This window comes from Lolium rigidum, chromosome 4 (genome assembly GCF_022539505.1).
Source record: "Lolium rigidum isolate FL_2022 chromosome 4, APGP_CSIRO_Lrig_0.1, whole genome shotgun sequence".
NCBI classification, from domain to species: domain Eukaryota; kingdom Viridiplantae; phylum Streptophyta; class Magnoliopsida; order Poales; family Poaceae; genus Lolium; species Lolium rigidum.
In genome coordinates this window covers 35619880-35640616 of record NC_061511.1, presented here as the reverse complement: position 1 = coordinate 35640616, position 20737 = coordinate 35619880, and the positions used below count along the sequence as shown (strand labels likewise).

The following is a 20737-nucleotide window of genomic DNA, read 5'->3' as shown; positions in this document are numbered from 1 at the left end:
AGAAAAGAAAAGCTATTAGTAGACTGAATACTACAGAGAATCAGCACTAATATGATGAGCTGTGTACTTTTCTGTATCAGGTCATTGCAAAGGGAACAAGTTCACTGATCATATTCCGTCAGTTATTATACTCAATGAACGCTGCATCACCTACGTCGAAAAATGAAGAGGGAAGATGATACCTGAGTAAGGGAATAGAGACGCTATAGGACATCATTTGGAGGCCATGAATAATGTTGCTTCTCAAGATATAATAGACTGAGCATTTTTCAGCAAGAAAATTCTCTGCATCAACTTCTGAATTTTCATACATGATCATGGGATTAACTTCTGGCTAGGAAGAGCAACAAGGCAGCGACCAGTGAAGCACATCACCTGCCATGGGAAGAGTGTAAGGATTAACATCTATGTTCAACAAAATTGCAAAAACTGGATTTGTGCAGAGCATGTGAAGTCCTGCGAAGAAAAACATGCTGCAGCCATCGCTAACGTGTCAAGCCAGCGGCCACCGCTGCTGTGTCCAGCCGCCGACATCGCTCGGGCGCTCGCCACCGGCACAACTGCCACACGGTCCCTAGGCGCACGATCCCATGGAGTTCATGCAAAAATTTATTTTGTACACATTTGTAAACATCGATGATAAGCAAGCATTAAATGAAGAGTGCATAATTATTCGGAGGAATTATCAGTTGACAAAGAAGAAAAGAACACAACCTATCATGCGTCTTGCATCAGTCTCTCGCTTCCCTGGGTGGTCATCCACGCCGCCGGTCTCCCATTGTACCACGGCGCAGTGGAGCAAGATTTTGGAGATGGAGCGGCGGGCAGACACGAACTGTAGATAAATAAAAGAGACATTGCAGCAGTAAAGCCTCAAGCAAGGGACAAACTGGAAACAAACATAAATGCAAAATACATGATCAGGCATAGAGGAAAGGCTACACCTCATTAGCAAGAGATCCTAGTCGAGTATCTTGAAAGCAACTCAACATTTCATACATTAGAAAATGAGAGTCCTTTAGAAATACTCCCTCCATTATTTATGAAGAGAACACAACAATCCATCAGCTTATCATAAAACAAAAGAATAAGCAAACAAGATGCCTACATGGAGTGTCTAGAGAATGCAATATATAGTAAATCATAAATCGGAAAACAATAAATTAGTGTGTGGTATTGCTCCTGCACTGGGCTAGCATGTCAATGGGTTTCATATGAAAACAACTTGTATGGATATTCAAAATGAAATAAGAAAATATCATTATGTCGAAAATTTAATTACCACCTGGTCTATTTTTACAACATGCTAATAGAATTATTCTATGATGGCTAGCTACACACCACATGAATGAGCTCTCACATGGCAGCCTATATGAATCATTCAAGAAAAAAACCACAGCGGGTCATCTTCCACAATGGTGTCACTCTCAGTATCAGTTAGGATTCTCAATCCTTTTAATACACTCATATGCCACTAAAGGATTTAATATTCATGTCATCGCACATATATATATCATGCAATCAAATGTGGAAAATAGGAAATAATCAAATTGTAATCAATCTTCAGAGCCAAACTTTGACCTAAAGACAAGGAGAACTGACGACGGCGATAGACATGCCCACTGGATCCAGACCTGACCAGAATATCAGAATGGACTAACGTAAGACCGGGTCCAGCAAAATTATCATGTGTTAATATATTGCCTGAGAAAATGAAAAGAAATATCAGGAGCCATTAAAATTTTCGGTACATTTCTAAATACTCATTCATCTTAATTTTCAGACAAACTCCACGAATGCGTACTTCCATAACCTGATAATTTGCCACCACCAAAAAAAAACCTTTGTCCTCTCTCTCCACCTGCGGAGATGCTGCACGCTAATTCCTATTTCATACATTAGGCTCTAGCTTCCTACCTAGATAAAGTATCAAGGTAGGCCTGTTGTTTTCTCCTTTCTTTAGCAGATTCTCGTTGCAAATCTACTTTGGCAAACACAGCCGAGGGGATAAAATCAGGAGGTTACCTTTGCAGATAAGCTTGATGCGTACTAAATAAAGCTGTGGAGTAAAACGGCGCTTGCATCCTTTGCACCTTCCCTTCCGTAGCCCTGCAGTTTCTGACGCCCCCTCACAACCGCTCTCCCATGGGCGCCCTTCCGTCGCCGTACGGGTCCACCGTGGCCTCCAGCCGGCCGTCAAATCCTCGTCCTCCCTCCGCCTGCTCCATTCACGCATCAGCCGCCACGCACATGGCGCCCTGCAGCTGCTCGCACGCCTGCTCAGCAGCCCGCCCATGGCCGCTGCTTTTGCTCGCTCGGTGAATGCAAGAGGAAGGCGGCCACCCGATGCGACAATCCCAGGCGAAGACCTGGAAAGACGGAGCACAAAGCCAAAAGAAATCAAGTCAGGGGTAAGAGGGAAGGATTACCAAAATATGGGAAAGAAGAAGAATCTGAAAAAGTCAAATAACAACAGATCTAAATCGAGCACTTTGTTTCCAAACGCGCAGCCTAGAAGAGAAACAAGAAGAAGTAAAATTTGTGGACAAAAGCGTCCAGGAAAGAAACAAAAGAATCAAAAGCCCATACTCTACTCTGTTTCTAGAAACACGGCCAGGAAAAGAAACAAGAAAATACCGGAAAGAAGTCCACGAACAAAGAGGTCGGCCGCTCGTTGCTGCCGGTGAAGAAGTGAGGAGCGGAGGAGAGCCGGTAGTCACCGCTGCCTCGCAGCTCGCCGACCACCCCTGCCCTCGCCGCCTCGCAGCTCGCCGGCCACCCCCTCCCTCGCCGCCTTGCAGCTCGCCGGCCACCCCCGCCCTCGCCGCTAGCCACCCACCACAGCCCCAACGTCTTCTTCACTGGTCCATCTCCGTCGCGGACCAGCCCCACACCTCCAAGCAAGCGGCCATGGGCGAACCCTAAGCGCCGGAAGGCTTTCGCACAATGAAGCGTCGAGGAAGATGGGGGACACAACGATTGGGGATTGGGTGGAGACTGGAGAGCCACCAAAACCCCAACCTACCCTGCCGTTCCATGCCCCGAAGCGACGCGCGACCAGCCCAAAAACCAACCCAGCGACTGACGAGCGGACCCGGCCGGATATAGGACCCACGTGAAGTTGCACGCGAGTAAAATAGCGACGTTTCATGGCTTTGTCTAGTTCACGCACGCACGCGACAACCACTGGACGCGCTGCTGGCCTGAATGAATGGACGAGATTTTCCATCTGGCACCCTGCTGACAGCATCCAATGGTCCAGAATCGCTATTCCCTCTGAAGTAGATTCGTCACTATACCATGTTCAGCCTTTCAGGCATCCATACATGCCAACCAAAAGAGGCAATGTGCGGCCCGTTCCCAGCAAATATTTTTTCGATAAATTGAGAACAAGCAAGTGCGTGAGTGCTTGCCCCATCTCAGAGCCCTCCACGACACCCACCTGGCGCTCGCTCGTTGGGGACTAGGGCCGCTCCGGCTCCGCGCCATCCGATGTGGAAACCAACCCCGCGTCTATCCGGCTCGCTCACCACTTTGTGCCCCCTTTCCCTTCCGAAAAGAGCTCTCTAGAGGAGAGGCTCAACCCGCGTCTACCAAACCCGACGGCGGCAACGCCGGCGCAGGTAGCCCCCTCCTTCTTCGTGCTTCCTCCTCCTCCTCCCTGGAGCTCTTCCTCCTTGCCATCCTCTGTGATTTCTATCCTATGGCGTTCCTCCTTTGCAGCCTTGCCTAACCCTAGATCGACGGGGCTGCTGCCATCTCATCTCCTCTTCCCACAGGCGACGGGAGAAGCAGTGAAGACCTTGGCCTGCAGCTCTGTCAGCGACCAAGAATGGAAAAAAGAAGGCCGCGTTGGGTGTGGATGGATTCGGCGATTGGATGGGCGAGGCCACATCACAGTATATTTTCTTATCCTCTTACCTCATCCTCTTCGACCACATCTTCATCCTCCATACCTCTCTTTGGTGTGCTCATATTTGTGGTATCTTCATCCCCTGACCAGAAATATGGTAATGTTCTGTTGCAGGCTAGATTTTCTTTTAATATTCTGCTTGATGAAATTATGAAATGATTTTTATTTTTAGCTCTATGTGATTGAGAAGTATACTGGGTTAGAATCAATTTAGTTTGTTAATGTATTGGTGGTAGAAAAACTAAGATGGATATATATTCTTGGACAAACGTTTCAGTATGTTATTAGCTTTCAGAAATTCAATTACTTCAGTAATAAGAGATTTTACTCTTAAAATGCAATACGAGATTTCCATGAAAGGACAATTTCTTATGGTTCACGCTAACATATTGTTTGCTACTTGGCATAGGTATGCTCTGATTATATAAAGTAATACCTTAAAGGTCCGATTCAAATAGAGGTTCCTGGTTTGGTTTTGCACTTTTCTTCATGTTAACAATTTTGTTGTTTTGCATCAGGTATTTCTTTCTATGGAAAACGCCAGTTTTAATGATGAGATCTGAGCTATTTGTTTGAATGGAATGTTTCTCTCATTCACCAGGCTGAAGGGTGTTTGTCAGAACTTAAAAGAAGCTTCATCATGTTTAAGTTGCCTTTCTAAATTGGCTTTCACATGTACGTACGGCAGCAGCATCATAGGAATTAGTCCTCAACCAAGGTATTTTACCTGTTCTCCTCTATCTATGTATAGTGGATTTTGTGGCCTAAGGTCATCCACGAATCCATTAGAGGGTATACGATTGATCATCAGTGAATATTATATATTACTCAAGAGATTGAAGCTTTAACATTCATCGCCAACCTTTCTGATCCTCCAGAAATTGTATACTACTCATGAAAGATTGATAATCAATGTATACTATGTACTAATGAGAAATTATGCCTACATTGATTTTCTAAATGTATGTATGCCACTGACTCTTGTCATTGTGTTTTCCAGGGATTTATGGATGATCACAATATATGCTCAGTTGTTTCAACAAGAATGGTGTCACGGTAACATTTCTCTTAGAGAAATACATATGCATGCTTATATTTGTGTTGGCCAACAACTAGGACATAGATGCAAAGTAGTTGAATGGAATGCACAAATTTCACATTCACTTCCAAGAGGTATCTTCCGTGCACATAAATTCTAATAAATTTACTGCAATAGCTTTGCTCTATCCCCTCACTTCATAGGGTATCATGTTTTTTCAGTCCTCAGCGCTTTTTTTTTTTGCAGGAATTTAGTAATTGTGGTTAACTAGATTTGTTTGCTTATTGTACTATTGAAATGCAGGCTGATAGGTTTGTGATGTTACTGGTGGTTTGAAGCTTTTATAGAAGCATTTTTTGTGTCCTCGAGCTTAGGAGTAGGAGTTCAAGGAGCGGTGGTTGAATTTTGTGATCAGCTTGTGGTATTCACTCTTTCTGAAGCTTTTATAGAAGCATTTTGTGTCCTCGAGCTTAGGAGTAGGAGTTCAAGGAGCGGTGGTTGAATTTTGTGATCAGCTGTGCTATTGCACTCTTTCTGATCTGCTGCTGAAGAATGATCCTTGACTTCATTACATATTGTGGTGTCCTTTTTGAAGGTAGGTTTGGAGGTGTGTAAACTTTATTTGTATTTGCTATTGTCTTTGGAGTTCTGATTTCAGTAAATGCACCGAGTTTGGAGCTCAGAATTTTCTGAACATTCACATCTTTTATCATTTGTTTTCAGCTGATTCGGAGCTAAGGCCGCTGACAGGAGCCAACAACGGTGTGTGTTTGCTCATTTCCAATCTTTTTAATGTCATATGAACATCGGTGAGGATCATCTCGATTTCTTTGAGGCTAGGATGCCTTGACATGCATGCGCAATGACAGAAGCAACGCCACCAGCGGATGCCTTGACATGCATGTGCAATGACAGAAGCAACGCCACCAGCGGATGCCTTAGTAAGGTCAGGATCATCTCGATTTCTTTGTTGGTGACAGAAATGGTTTTGCCGAGTAGCTTAAAAGTCTTAATAATGATAATGGTTTTGCCGAGTAGTACACCTTTTTTGTAATATTTTTTGGTGCATTTACCATTGAAATATGCAGTCAGAAAATTATTCAGATATGTTTTTTATTGGATGTTCAGGTTTATAGAGGTTAAATGTGTTATGGTGTCTAACTTATGGTGCCTGACAGGTGTTCACTTTCCTTGTACGATTATTGCCACTATCTTGTCCCACAGATTTCATTATTTAGCATAGTCTTTAAAACATATTTTCAAGGGATAAATTTGCTGAGTTGCTCATTCCATTTTCTATTTTTGTGCTCCTAACTATTTAAATGTGTTTGTGAGTGGGTCTCAGTATGCAGTCTTGTTCTGGCCTGTTGCATGCCATGTTAGCAAGAGGAACATGAGAAGTGGAGAAGAATCATGCGCCGTTGCATCGTCGCCTAAAAAGCCAGCTCCAAGCTTAGATGGTCGCCATATTCTAATCTCTCTTTCTCTCTTTCTTGTCTGTTTGTATAGATTTGTTTACATTGAGTAAATTCGAGTGAATTTATTTTCTACTTTGAGTGAATTTGCTTTCTATTTTTGGTACTTTGTTAGGTTGATAAAAGGGTAGTTTTTTCTTGTTAATTGTCACAAAAAATATATTCTCCGTGAAATAGAACATGAAATTTTATGCATATCCGTCCTTTAATTTACTTTGATTTATCAACGTCTGATTTTTTCACGTATGTTTCTCTTAACTTGCAGTGAATTGGATATTAGATCATACACATATTTAAAGTAAATTGGAAAGTACAAATAAAATGTTTAACTTGAACACATAGGTATGGAATTACCATTTGTTTATATCGGTCTTCCTAGCTAAATCATGAAACTCGCTTAACCATTCGCGGTAGCTTTCATTCCACGTGCGCATATAGCATCATCATTCCAAGATTCAAATGATTTTTTCAACACTTAACACTGATACTTTCTTTTTACCCATGAAGGTGTGGTACGATCAGATAACAAAGCATTTGCCCCCAGTTTTTACCCCCTGCTGGAACTCACAAACTAAACCTCTAATCTGTATTTTTATATTTGATTTGACAGGTCAACACTTCGCCGAAAAGCTTCTAACAATCATGAGCTATTACATTTCTCCACTTCAAAGAAAAAGGCAAGTCTGAATCTGTTGAATCTGCAAATGGAGAGACTGATCCTCACACATAGAGGCGATGCTGCATTAGAGTTCATTAGATATATATGTGTCTTGTTGGCATATATCAGTTGAGTCATACTTAACAAACAACTACTTTTTCCGGGTGTATTTACTTCATACATTGATCTTTGATCTTTCGTTTGTAGCTACACCAACACTTGTTCAAGATAATTGCGGTTAAGCTCTAATTCATTTCCTGCTGAATACTCAGTCAATGTACACCTAACTTACTACCATTGCTATGTATGTTTCTATGACTAATGCCCTCAGAGGGGCCCGATTGGCATGCACCTGATCGGCGAGGAGGCGCCCCATGGGGCGCCCCAACCACTAGTGACATACAAAATGAATTGGAAAAGGGATGACGCAAGAGCACCGGAAGGTAAGTTAGCTACAACAGTCAAATAGATGTCCTCTCGCGTGGACAACTTGGAAGGGTCTAGGGGTTGTCCTCTGCCGGCGGATCCTCCATAACTCCGACGAGCCGTTGAGGCCATCCTGGCTTGCCCACATCACGGTCTACACCTGGTACATGCAGAAAAGGGGAACTAGGTAAGAGCGATGAGCGAGTCTGAGCATGGCGATCGGGGCGACCCAGGTGAGCCGCCGCCCGTCACGCCGGCCGGCGCGGCTCTACGTCGCCGACGAAGGCGGCTAACTCTGGCGCCGGCGGTGGAGAATCGTTTCTCTCTGTTGCAGGCATTGCCGGAGGAGTCTGTGGGCGACGAGATCGGCGCGGATGATCACGTTGCCATTCAAGTGGCGGAGGAAGCCATCGAAGAGTACCCATCTCGGCCGAGCTCGCCGATGGTGCGGCGTCCCAGGAAATCTGACGATGAACTGCTCGCGGAATTCTGGGCGGACGCTGGTTTTCCGTCGCCGTCGTCGCGTTTCTGGGAGCGCCGCTCCACCCCCGGCTCGGTGGCGCCAGGTATGTCTGATCACGGTGCTACTGCGTGCAGGTCTTCGCAGCTGTCTTCGCCGGTCGTGGATCGTATGTCGGCTCGTCGGGGCGGGCGTTCGTCCTCGGCGTCCCCGACGGGCCTATGCCTAGTACGCTCCCCTCGGGTCGGCAGCTGGAGAGGCCCTCTTCCTCGACGTCGGGTCTCGCCCCTGCCGATCCTAGGGTTCTTCCTGGAAGAGGCTCTGGCGGCGCATGCTGCTTCTTCGTCGGCCGTGGCGTCCTTGCCGTCGTGCTCCGGGACGGTTTCGGTCTCTGAATCGGAAACGGTCACGAAATCTTCGGAGGCGGACGAGATGGGGGCCGCGCATCACGCGCGATCGGTACCGCATGCTTTTTCTGCAACCGTGGGCGACGATGACGTGGGCCTGGACGTGCCTACTGGTTGGGCCCATCTGCGTCGGAGGCGTCGCAGAAGGTCCTGCAAAACCTACGGAAGCGCCCACCATCGTGACACATCGTTGCCGTGCCCTCCGCTTCGTGCAGCGACTCCGCCATCGCCTCCAACCTCGGTCTTCCCAAGTCCGTCGCCGCGATCTTCGTCTTCACCATCGGCCGCAGCTCCGAGCGATCTCCTCCTGCCGCTGCTGTCCACGCCGCCCTCGCCTTGGCTCCTGGGCAGCCGCACATACCTTGCGGCGGCCATGGTGGATCCGCGTCCGCCCGTGTCGGCCGCCCCGGGCGGTGCTGCCGCAGGTGCTGTGCCGCTGGGCAGTAGTGCGGCGGGGCCCCCCAGACCAGCAGCGACCCGTCCGTCGCAGACCTCTCTGCCGCCGGGTGGGGCGGCTCAACCGCCTGGTTTCCTTCAGCAGCATCATCCGGGAGGGGCTGTTGGGCAGCCACAGTTACAGCAGCAGTTTCAGCCTGGGTATTTTCAGCCCCCAATGCCTACATTTCAGCCTTTCGTGCCACAGCAGCTTCGTCCGCTTCAACCGCCCTCGCAGCAGCCCGGACCGCTGGCGTACATGCCGCAGGTTGGTCCTCAGTTTATGCAGCAGCGGCCGCTTGTCCAGACGGGGTACCAGCAACAGCAACAACATTACTCCTTGCCGCCTTTTGGGCAGTTTCCGCAACAGCAGCAGGGTCCTCCGGTTACGATGGCAGCGGGTCCAGTTGGGCTCAGAAACAAGCGCAAGAAGAAGAAGGCTGTACCGCCGGGTCAGGGGGTGCATCAATCTCAGTTAGTTGCACCGTCTGACCAGTTCGTGCAGCCGCATGTTGTGGGTTCTGCAGCTGTACCAGCTGGGACGTTAGAGGTAGCCGCTGTGTTTCAGGAGCCGGTTGCAGTGATCGATGTTCCCTCTTCGTCGGAGCCTGTGTCGGCGTCGGTTGTTGTTCAGGGTAAAGGGAAGAAGACTGGAAAATGTTGGAAGTGTGCAGTTGATTCTCATGCCACTAAAGATTGTACAGTTCAACATTACTGTCTTGTTTGTGATAACTTCAAGCACCCTACCTTGAGATGTCCCACCTTGCGCCTTCCAAGACCTTCGTCTTTCGTTACAGGGGAAGGGACTGACGATGCTTTGTTGTGCTTACCTGACAGTGTGCATAAGGCACACCTTGCTCCGACCTGCTCTCCTACAGCCCTGGTGACTATTTCGGGTGACAAGGTTCCTGCAAAGGCGATCCAAGATTTGATGAAGAGGATTTGTCCGCTTAATGTGCAGTGGAAGTGGGAGGCTGTTGCTCATGGGGATGATGCTTTTCTTATTGGGTTCCCTTCGGCGGAGGATCTCCAGCGTGTTGATGGGTTTCAGATGGGTGTACCCGCGCATAAGGCTACAACTTCGCTCACAGTTTGGAAAGCTCAGGATATCCAGCATAAGTCTGAGCTGAAGCCGGTTTGGGTACATGTGGAGGGGGTTCCTTATACGGTGAGACATTTCCATGGTCTTTGGGCGGTCGGGACTCTTCTTGGTGTTCCACTTGATGTCGATCTTGTCACTTTGCGGAGTCGTGGGGTTGTGCGTCTATACGTGGCCATGGTTAACCCCCAGGCTTTGGAGGGGCAGGTTGATGATACGGGCCCTTTTCTTGCTGTGGCATGTGCTGTCAAGCTGAAGTTATTTGGCTTTGTTTTCCGTCGTGAGCCGGCTGATTTTGTTGCGGACCCATCTTTCACCCCTTATTTCTGGAGACGGAAGGGTGATGATGTGGATGAGGAGGATTTGGGTAATGACAAGGATCACGATTCCATTGGTCCTTCGGGGGCTATGGCATCTGAAGCTTCTAATATGGATGTGGACTCCTCTCTCCATTCTTCCTCGACGAGTAAAGGAAAGTCAGTGGCGGCTTCTACTGTTTTATGTTCGGTCATTACGCCCTATAATGCTAATCCGAGGACGCCGAGAGGCATCGAGATTGTGGAGAGGGTCCGTAGGGTGTCTCCTCAGCTGGTAAGTCGCGCTGTGGTGCTACCTATGGCGATGGAGGTCGGTTCTGCGGCTTCTCCGGTCAATGCTCAGGAGGTGGCTACGGTGGTGTCCACGACACCATCTACCCCTTGGTCTTCGGCGACGACCCACGTGGAGGTGACGGAGAGGGGGGTTGCTACATCACCTGTGCCCCCTTCTGCGACACATTCACCGATGTTGGGGGGGGGGGGGGCTACTTCATCACCCGAGCCCCCCTATGCAGGTGACTCGGCAGGGTTGGGGGAGGCTGCTACATCGACTGTGCCTCCTTCTACCACCGCGGCTGCGGACTCCATGGAGGAGGTGGTGGGGGGGGGGGGCTGCTTCACCGCCCGTGTCCCCTCCTACTACGGCTGCGGCTTTCGTGGTGCCGGGGTTGGGGTTGGGAGTGTCGTCTCCAGGACTGACACGGGCGCCTTCCCCTTCCGCACCATCGACTTCGCCGTCGGCCTCGACGTCTACTACATCTTCACCGCCTCCGGCTCAGGCTCCTTCCTCGCCCATCGGGACTCCGACACCGACACCGCCTACTACGCCGCTTCCACAGCGGGATGTGGGGGTGGATGTGGTGCCACCTCCCGCACGTGTGCCGTCGAGTGACACCTTTGGAGGGTATGTCACCCCAGTTAGGCGGAGTGGGAGGTTCGGCATGGATGCTGATGGGGGGACGATGACGGATGAGGACTCTATGCAGAAGGCGATGCGCCGTAAGGCGGCACAAAACCTTGACTATGTTGGTATGAATTCTTCTCATAAATCGAAATCTTTTCTCTCTTTTTCATCACCTGTTATTTCCTCTAAGCTTAATAGTTTAGGAGTTAGGTTAGGCAGTAATGAAAAAGAGATTTCTGTTTCAACTAGAGTCTTGAAGCATATGGAATTTGATCGTCTTACGGTTATTCCAAAAGCTTCGACCGTGTTGGATTCCACCTATTTAGATGAGGAGGAAGCGATTGCCACATCAGATGGTCATCTTCTTTCTCACCTAGTTGGTGCAGTGTCGGAGGTGGGTTTGGATGAGGATGATCTTTACTCTTTATATGAGTTAAAAGCATCTCGTCGGAAGTCCAAATCCTCCTCCAATAAGAAACCGCGGAAACGGTCCAAAATTTCCAAATCTCCCATTGTTTCCCAATGAATGGCATGTTTGCGAATAGCAGAGGTCTTGGTGACTTGGCTAAACACTTACATTTTGCCGATTGCATTAGGGATCATAATTTGGATTTTTTGGCTATTTCTGAGACGGGGAGAAGGGATTTCTCGCAAAGTCTGCTTAACCGTATATCCGGTGGTAGTGACTTTACTTGGATTTCTTGTCCTCCCCGTGGAAGATCTGGCAGTATCTTACTCGCTGTCAGAACGGACTCAATGGAAGTGTTAGCACATTCGGTGGGGGAATTTCATATCAAATTCCACATCCGCAATCGAGCTGACAATTTCATTTGGAGTCTAGTCGCCGTGTATGGTGCTGCTCAGGAAGCTTCCAAGGCCGCCTTTCTTCGAGAATTGGTGAATCTAGCAAAGGAAAACCCTCATCCTATTCTCATAGGGGGGATCTTAATTTGTTGAGATTTCCATGCGAGAAGAGTAGGGGCACTTTTGACAATCATTGGCCCTTCTTGTTCAATGCGGTCATTCACAGCTTGGATTTGAGGGAGGTGTCAATGATTGGCAGACAATTTACCTGGGCTAACAATCTTCCGGAACCAACATATGAAAAACTAGATCGTGTACTCATGGATACCGATTGGGAATTGAAATACCCAATGGTGTCGGTACGTGCACTAGAACGTATTGTTGGATTCTCGGATCATGCTCCCATCTTGTTATCCACTGGTTTACCTAGACCTCCGTCTAACCGCCGATTTAAGTTTGAACTCGGTTGGTTGAATTGGGATGGTTTTCAGACCATGGTTAAAAGGATATGGGAAAGACCGGTTGTAGGTTTGTCTTCGATACAGAGGTGGAATAACAAAATGCATGCTGCACGCAAACACCTCTGTGGCTGGGCACGACACACAACTGGGATTCTTAGAAAAGAAAAGCAACGACTATCATCTATTATAGATGACCTCGAAGCTAAAGCAGAAGTTCGGCCTCTTTCCACACAAGAGATTGAGCAAAAAAGCCAATCGAATGCGGAAATCGCAAAACTACTGCGTGAAGAGGAGCTGAAATGGTACCAACGATCTAAGGCCCAATTTATTCTGGAGGGAGATTCGAATACGAGGTACTTCCATTGTGTTGCCAATGGCAAACATAGGAAGAAACTTATTCGTACTCTTGTGCAGGATGAGGGTACTATCGAGGGACATGATCAGCTAAAGTCGTATATTACGAGCTATTATAAGGGACTTTTTGGTGCGCCCGAGGAAAGAAATTTCTCGCTTGATGAGGCTAGAACGGATGATATTCCTCAAGTCACTCAAGCTGAGAAAATTTTCTCACTTCTCCTTACACTGAGGAGGAAGTAAGAAAAGCTGTTTTCCAAATGGAGCATAATAAAGCCCCTGGTCCTGATGGCTTTCCAGCTGAATTTTATCAAAATTTCTGGGATGTCATCAAGTTTGACCTGATGGCTCTTTTCGCGGATCTTTATGCTGGTCAGTTGGAGCTGTTTAGGCTCAACTTTGGTGAAATTATTTTATTGCCAAAGGTTAATGAAGCAGAAAGGATCCAACAATATCGTCCTATTTGTCTTCTTAACGTCAGCTTTAAAATATTCACTAAGGTGGCCACGATTCGGCTTAACACAGTGGCTGATCATGTGGTTAGGCCTTCACAAACTGCTTTTATGCAAGGACGGAACATCCTCGATGGGGTTGTAGTCCTCCATGAAACTGTTCATGAATTGCATAGAAAGAAGTTGAATGGGGTAATTTTAAAGATTGACTTTGAAAAAGCCTATGATAAGGTTAAGTGGTCTTTCTTGCAACAAACTCTCAGAATGAAAGGTTGCTCTGATGAGTGGTGTGCGTTGATCAATAGTTTTGTCTCGGGAGGGAGTGTTGCCATTAAAGTCAACGATGACGTGGGCAAATACTTTCAAACCAAGAAGGGGCTAAGACAGGGAGATCCATTATCGCCAATGCTTTTTAATATAGTGGCGGATATGCTTGCTGTTATGATTGAACGCTCAAAGTCAGAGGGCCAGATTGAAGGGGTCATTCCTCATCTTGTTGATGGAGGATTGTCCATCCTTCAATATGCCGACGACACAATTCTTTTTATGGATCATGACATTGAAAAAGCTCGAAATCTGAAGTTAATTCTTTCAGTATTTGAGCAGCTTTCGGGTCTAAAAATTAATTTCCATAAAAGTGAGTTGTTTTGTTTTGGTGAGGCCCAAGATAATGTTGCAGATTATGCTGAGCTGTTTGGCTATGAGCAAGGCCAATTTCCGATTAGGTACTTGGGTATTCCGATTCATTATCGGAGACTAACCAATGCCGAATGGAAAATGGTCGAGGAAAGACTACAGATTAGATTAAGCAGTTGGAAAGGCAAATTACTATCCTTGGGAGGAAGATTAGTTCTCATAAATGCGGTACTAAGTAATATGGTACTGTATATGATATCTTTCTTCCAACTTCCTAGAGGGGTCTTAAAACGATTGGATTATTTCCGATCTAGATTCTTCTGGCAAGGGGATAGTGAGAAGCGTAAATATCGATTGGCTAAGTGGAGTGTGCTTTGCCGCCCCAAAGACCATGGAGGACTGGGCATCCAAGATCTCCAGGTCAAGAATAGGTCCTTACTTGGTAAATGGCTCTCTAAGCTACTTACCGAGGAGGGAGTTTGGCAAACACTCCTCAAGAGAAAGTACATTGGCTCAAAGGCTCTATCTCAGGTTCTTTGGAAACCAGGAGATTCACACTTTTGGGCAGGCCTTATGGATACAAAGAAGTATTTCTTTCCATATGGATCTTTCTCTATTAGGGATGGGTCGGAAATTCGTTTCTGGGAGGATAAATGGCTTGGCAATGCCACACTCCGAGAACAATATCCGTCATTGTACAATATTGTCCGCCACAAAAGTGATACTATCGCTAAGGTGTTGGAAACTTTCCCACCGAATGTGACGTTCAGAAGAACCCTCATCGGACCTAGAAAAATCTCCTGGCATGAATTGCTACAACGTCTTGAACTAGTTCAATTGACGCAGGGGTCCGACGTGTTTCGCTGGAACCTCACCGCAAATGGTTCATTCTCTGTGGCTTCCATGTACAATGCTTTGATTCAGCCTGATATTCCAGTCGATAATAATTCTAAAATTTGGAAGATGAAGATACCGCTAAAAACAAAAGTGTTTGCATGGTATCTTCGTCGTGGGGTCATCCTCACTAAAGATAATCTTGCCAAACGCAACTGGCATGGAAGTAAAAAGTGTGTTTTCTGTCACCAAGACGAGACTATTAAACACTTGTTCTTCCAGTGTAAGTTTGCTAGATCTATATGGTCAGCTGTCCAAATAGGGTATACCTTATACCCACCGCATAGTGTTGCCAATATATTTGGTAATTGGCTCAATGGTGTGGCTGTTAGGTTTAAGCGTCTTATTAGGATGGGAGCAATTGCCATTATTTGGTCGCTCTGGCTATGTAGAAATGACAAGATTTTCAATAATATTTCTTCCTCTCTTATGCAGGTCATATACCGATGCACAGCTACACTTCGCTCATGGGTGCCTCTTCAGCGGATGGAGCATCGAGACCTCTTTATGGAGGTGTCTTCACGGTTGGAGGATACGGCGAGGGATATTTTTTCCCAACATGGGTGGCAGCGTGATCTTCGTCTGGATCCACCTAGCTAGTTTTTTTTTATCGAGAACTTTGGATTTTTATCGTCGGATGATTTCGTGTTTTGTAACAGATATTTGTACGACTGTGTGCATCCTAGTTATGCAGAGGCCGTGTCTATTGCTTAAAGTAATAAAGTGCCCATTTTCGAAAAAACAGTCAAATAATTGTGTCATCTTCCAAAAGCATTCTGTCTCTTCTGTCATCTTCCAATCTATTCATCATTAATTGTGGGAGCTCATTGGAAGTATTCGTCATTAATTATAGCATGTTCAGCCTTTCAGGCATCCATACATGCCAACCAAAATCTAATGAACAACAAGCACATCTGTCAACATTACGAACATCGATCCCAGTCCCATTGCTTCTCTTCACTCGTGAACAAGCTGCACACCAGTACGACATACAGTTTCAGAAAAGAGGCTTACCAATGGTCGGAAACTTTTTGATAAGTGTTGACGTTGCATGGCTGATGATATCTTGGTTCGAATTGGTAACTTTTTTGGTAATCCAGCGTGTGTTGTTCATTCCTCCTTATTATCTTCACATGCATTCATTTGCTGAAGGAATTCAATTTTATATTTGCAAAGAATGGGACTTCACTATCATCATTTCATTTGTGCGTGGGCTGCCTTATATCGACAGGCCAGTTACAATGTAATGTGCTCACTTTCGAAGATTTACAGTATGATAGAGCCCGATTGGCGCATCAATCTGTTTCTCTTTACAGTAAGTTGAATTCTGAGCAGCTGCTTATTTATCATGAAATTACAGGTGCTCTGTCTGGGCGGAGGCGGCACCGACCATGGTCAGATGGGCGAGCTCCGTCTGGGCGGAGGCGGCACCGACCATGGTCAGATGGGCGAGCTCCTTCTGGCAGAAGACGACCTTGAGCTCGCGGGGCGCGATGCAGCTCTGTGGCAGTGGCTCACGGTCGGAACCGTTCACCCGCGTCAGCGGGCACCGCCGCTTGAAGTACCCGGGGTCCCCCTTGCACGCCACCATGACGCCGCAGTCGTCGATTTTGACCTGATCCATGGGGCACCCGTTGGTGAGGTTCAGAGGGCAGCCCAGCGCCGGGCACTGCCCGCCGGCGCTGAACAGGGGGGTGACCACCGTCGCCAGGTTGAAGCCGTCCTCGAGGCTCACGCTGTACGTCGCCAGGTCCTCGGTGGAGTGCACGGCCAGCTGGACCACCGTCCTCGGCGGCGACGAGCCCGTGTCGCAGCTGGTCGGCGTCCTGCAGAAGGTGCGCGCCACCACGCTGCCAGCCCAGAAGGTGTCCGGGAAGGGGAAGGAGACCAGCCCCCGTTGGGGTCGAGCTCGACGGTGTTGTCGGAGATGGAGGAGAAGTTCCCGTTGGGGGTGACCAGCGGGGTCACGGGGAACGGGCAGAGGTTCTGCAGGGTCAGCTTGGTGTCCACCGCCGATGCCGCCAGAGCGGCGGCGGCCGCAAGCAGAAAGGCGAGGGCGAGGCGCTCGGCCATGGTAGCCATGTGCTCTTGTTTCTTGGCTTTGCAGGGGTGGTGATGAACTGGTGATATCGTTTAGGCGGACGTGCAAGGCTGTTTATATAGGCAAGGCGCCGTGAGTGCTATGCGTCAATGCGTGTTAGAATAACCATGGAGTTCTACGGTTACTTAGCTACGAAGGAGAGCTAGCATCACACTGATTTTTATTCACTCTGCATTCCAGCCCGTATGGATCGATGGATGCCTGGATTGGTCCCGTCATGGCGAACGTGGTTTCTATTCTTGAGAATGTAGCCTGCCCTTGTTGAGCAGAGATGCATCTAATTTCTTCCCGGAGGTTACATTAGCTACTTCCGGATGTGGCGTACTGGTCTTCTCCAGCCCGGTGCATAGCTAAGTATGTGAAGAATCAGTATAAACTGGTCACCGCCCACCCAAACTGAATTCAGTTCTGCAGGGGAATGGAGCTTCCACTTATAAAGTTATCACCAACTCATCATCAGGTTTCTCTTTCTGTACTAGGCACACTCGCAGACCTCAGAGTCATGGACTTATCCTCAGGATATGGTCTCTTGCAGTTATCAACTGTGCATCCAAATTAGTGATCTTGCTAATAAAAGAGCCATCGTCATCCTCGTTGGGACGCAAGAAGGCCTCCAACGTTGCGGCTATTTCTTTATTGATGCCATCCTCATCCTCATAGGGTATGTGAAGAATAATCAGTATAAACTGGTCATCGCGCACCCAAACGGAAATTCAGTTCAGTAGGGGAATAATCAGGAACCCTTCAAACACAAGGAACAGATCATACATAGGAAACTAATCTGCGTAGACGTTTTGGGTTTTTCAGAATGTTTTGAGGATGCACCATGAACAGCACCCACCCTTAACAACTTCGAATAATAAGCACATGAAAAATAAGTGGGTTCAGCCTGAACAGGCTTCTTTTCCTTTATCCACTAAGCAGAATGTAAATGTGGCAACTAGCAGAATAACAGGTTTCAGGATGACACAAGAATATGCTAGGTTCTGATGGCCATATTGTGTTTCGAAGAGCTGGTTTAGTGACTGAATAATTGTTTACAGGACAGTGGAAAGGGTTATCCATGAATTGAGTATCCGTTCCATGTGGTTGCCTCATCCGGACTTCTGCAATATCAGCCTCGACAAGATTCAATACACTTGTCATCTTTATTTTGGCTAACAATCCCATTTACTTTGAGGAGCCGAGGTGTTCCTGGTGTGCATCACGAGCACAAAGGAAGAGCACCAACTCCAAGAGGACCGCACTGCCGTGATCATGAAGATGAGGGACAGCAGGATCATGAAGACGATGTGCACGATGATAGATCTGCACGAGTTCTTTGGTTAGTTAGCTACGAATGAGAGGATCACACTGATTTTTATTCACTCTGCATTCCAGCCCGTATGGATCGATGGATGCCTGGATTGGTCTTGTCATGGCGAGTGGTTTCTATTCTGGAGAATGTAGCGTGCCCTTGTTGAGCAGAGATGCATCTAATTTCTTCCCGGAGGTTACATTAGCTACTTCCGAATGTGTTCTCCAGCTGGTGCATAGCTTCTTTCACATGGAGTGGTTCAGACGATATATCTGATATTAGTGATTTTGCTTGCCCGCCCGCCAGGTTCTTGCTCAATGAAGAATACTTACTGACCATGCATTTCTATCAATTTTAGGAACAGACAAGAACCAGTAGCACGTTTCGCGGTGTTGGGGACAAAACTGGTCACCGCCCACCCAAACTGAACGAAGGCGTGCCGGTCCAAAGAGGAGGGCGGCATGTGACGCAGAACCTCAAGCTCCTTCATCGTCTGCACTGCGACAGTGACGCGCCCTGTGGTGCCTCGTGGCTGCTCTGCCCTGGCCGGACCTCACTGGCAGCAGCTGGTGCCGCTCTCTAGGTTGATGTCTGGCTCTCCGAGATCCCGCTGTCCCCGCCTTGTTAACGCACACACTGGCGGATGAGCACGTCAGTGTGCGCACGGTGTTCAGCGGCACCAAGATTGGTTTGGATCGGAGTCGGCGAGTATCCGTCCCAGCTAGGATTCGGGGATTCGATCTCCCTGACTGCGGTAGTTTTGGAGTTGGCATCGGCATCGGCGTGGTGGATGTCAAAGAAATCGGTGGCGACAAGGTCAGGGTCGCAACTGCGCCATGTGCAGGGAAAGGCCGGGACCACTTCAAAGTTGGGCTCGAGGAAAAATGCGAGGAGAGGCGGCGCCTGGAGCGCGCGGAAACTGCGGCGGAAGGTGGGGGATGAGTGGACGACGCGGCGGAAAGCGCAGCAAGCGAAGGCGGCGCGTGGCGCGGACGACGCTCTGGAGGGCTGGGAGGCGTAGGAAGATCTCGCGGACAATATAGCGTGCCTTCTACCAAACAATGGAACCATCGGGTTTCTGCTTGAGCTTGAAGACCCATTTGTAGCCAACTATATGATGATGAGGTGGCTGGACGAGGCGTCAAGTGTTGTTGTGACAGAGAGCCTGAAACTCTGAATCCATAGCAGTCTTCCAAGCTGGAGTTGCAAGAGCATCAAGATGTGAGACTGGTTCCGCGGCAAAAGCACATTTAGCGGGGTTGTAGCGAATGATGCCGTTGAAGAGCTTGCGCGGTTGGACCACCTCATTGCGCAGGCGCGTGCGCATAAGGTCACTACTAGGAATTAGCTTATAGCCGGACTTCTTACCACCGGTGAGTACGATTTAAAGATGCCGGCGGTAAGGTTTTCTGTACTAGTGGGTGGATGGGAGAAGCAGCATGCACGGTTGGAGACGCAGCTGGAGGAGAGTAGCCTCGCGACGAGGCTGCACTGCCCTCATCGCCAGGAGCCATTCCATGGGACGGTATAGAGGTAGAGGGCGGTGGTGATGCATCAGGCCCATCACCAGGCTGGGCCGCAACATCTGGCCCGTCATGGTCTGCGCCCACGGGATCGGCGCGGTCGACATGAGGGGGTGCATGCAAGCCATGCATGGCATGATCGACGTTACCTGAGACAGGAAGCGAGTTAGTAGCACGGGCCGTATCATCACACATCGACACTTCTACAACTGGTTCAGAAATAAGAAGAGCATCTTCAGACGGAGAGAGCCCTGAAGAGCTTGTGGATCGCTGGAAAAGGGATATACGTATTCGTCAAAGACGATGTCAGGGAAACATACACACGCCCACTTGATTTATCCAAGCATAAAAAACCTAGGTGATTGGGATTGTAGCCTAAGAAGACACACTAGCGAGAGCAAAAGGAGAGTTTTCTGGTGTTGTACTGTCGGAGATTCAGCCAGCAGGCACAGCCGAAGACATGGAGAGTATTGTAGTTGATGGGAGTTTTGAAAAGTTTGTGAACAGGTTGGAAAATTGTGGATGACTCGACTAGGAATTATATTGATAACATAGTAGGCTGTGAGGATGGCATCGTCCTAAAACCGTATAGGGACAGAAGCATGGGCTAGAAGTGCAAGAGCTGTTTCAACTAGGTGTCTATGTTTCCTTTCAATGGCGCCATTTTATTGGTGGGTGTGTGGACAGATGTGATGCGATGAATTATGCCTGTGTCATTGAAGTAGCGGTGTAATTTTTGATATTCTCCTCCCCAATCGTATTGGACAGAGAGGATTTTCTTGCCAAGGGAGCCCTCAACTTGGTTTTGGAATTGATAGAACACATTCTCAACATCAGATTTATGTTTCAACAAATAAACCCAAGTAAATGGGAAATTTGTTTAGGATGGAGGATGGAGAGGAGCACGTGCTGGGCATGCACGGTGGCGCGGCCGGCGTGGTGGCCATGTGTGATTTGGGATGAGGCGCATGGAAGAGGGAGCATGGGAGAGAATGCCGGAGAGAGACAAACGGACAACGATCGGTACCTGGGTTGCTCGCCGCCTCCGTCTACAAGCTCGGTGTCTCCCAGTCATGATCGTT

The 20737-nt window shown here is 48.0% G+C and overlaps 1 long non-coding RNA gene and 1 pseudogene across 2 annotated transcripts; one reads left to right on the top strand and one right to left on the bottom strand.

The window, feature by feature from the left end:
• The first annotated feature begins 3544 nt into the window (after positions 1–3544).
• LOC124648919 lies at positions 3545–5531 on the top strand. Of its 2 annotated transcripts, XR_006986471.1 has the most exons (4): positions 3545–3623; positions 3780–4010; positions 4432–4631; positions 4914–5531. It is a non-coding gene; the product is annotated as an uncharacterized LOC124648919 (long non-coding RNA). The 2 variants fall into 2 exon arrangements; XR_006986470.1 differs by having other exon boundaries at positions 3560–3899.
• A 10500-nt stretch (positions 5532–16031) lies between these two features.
• On the bottom strand, positions 16032–16807 carry LOC124706659 (annotated as a pseudogene).
• Positions 16808–20737: the final 3930 nt, after the last annotated feature.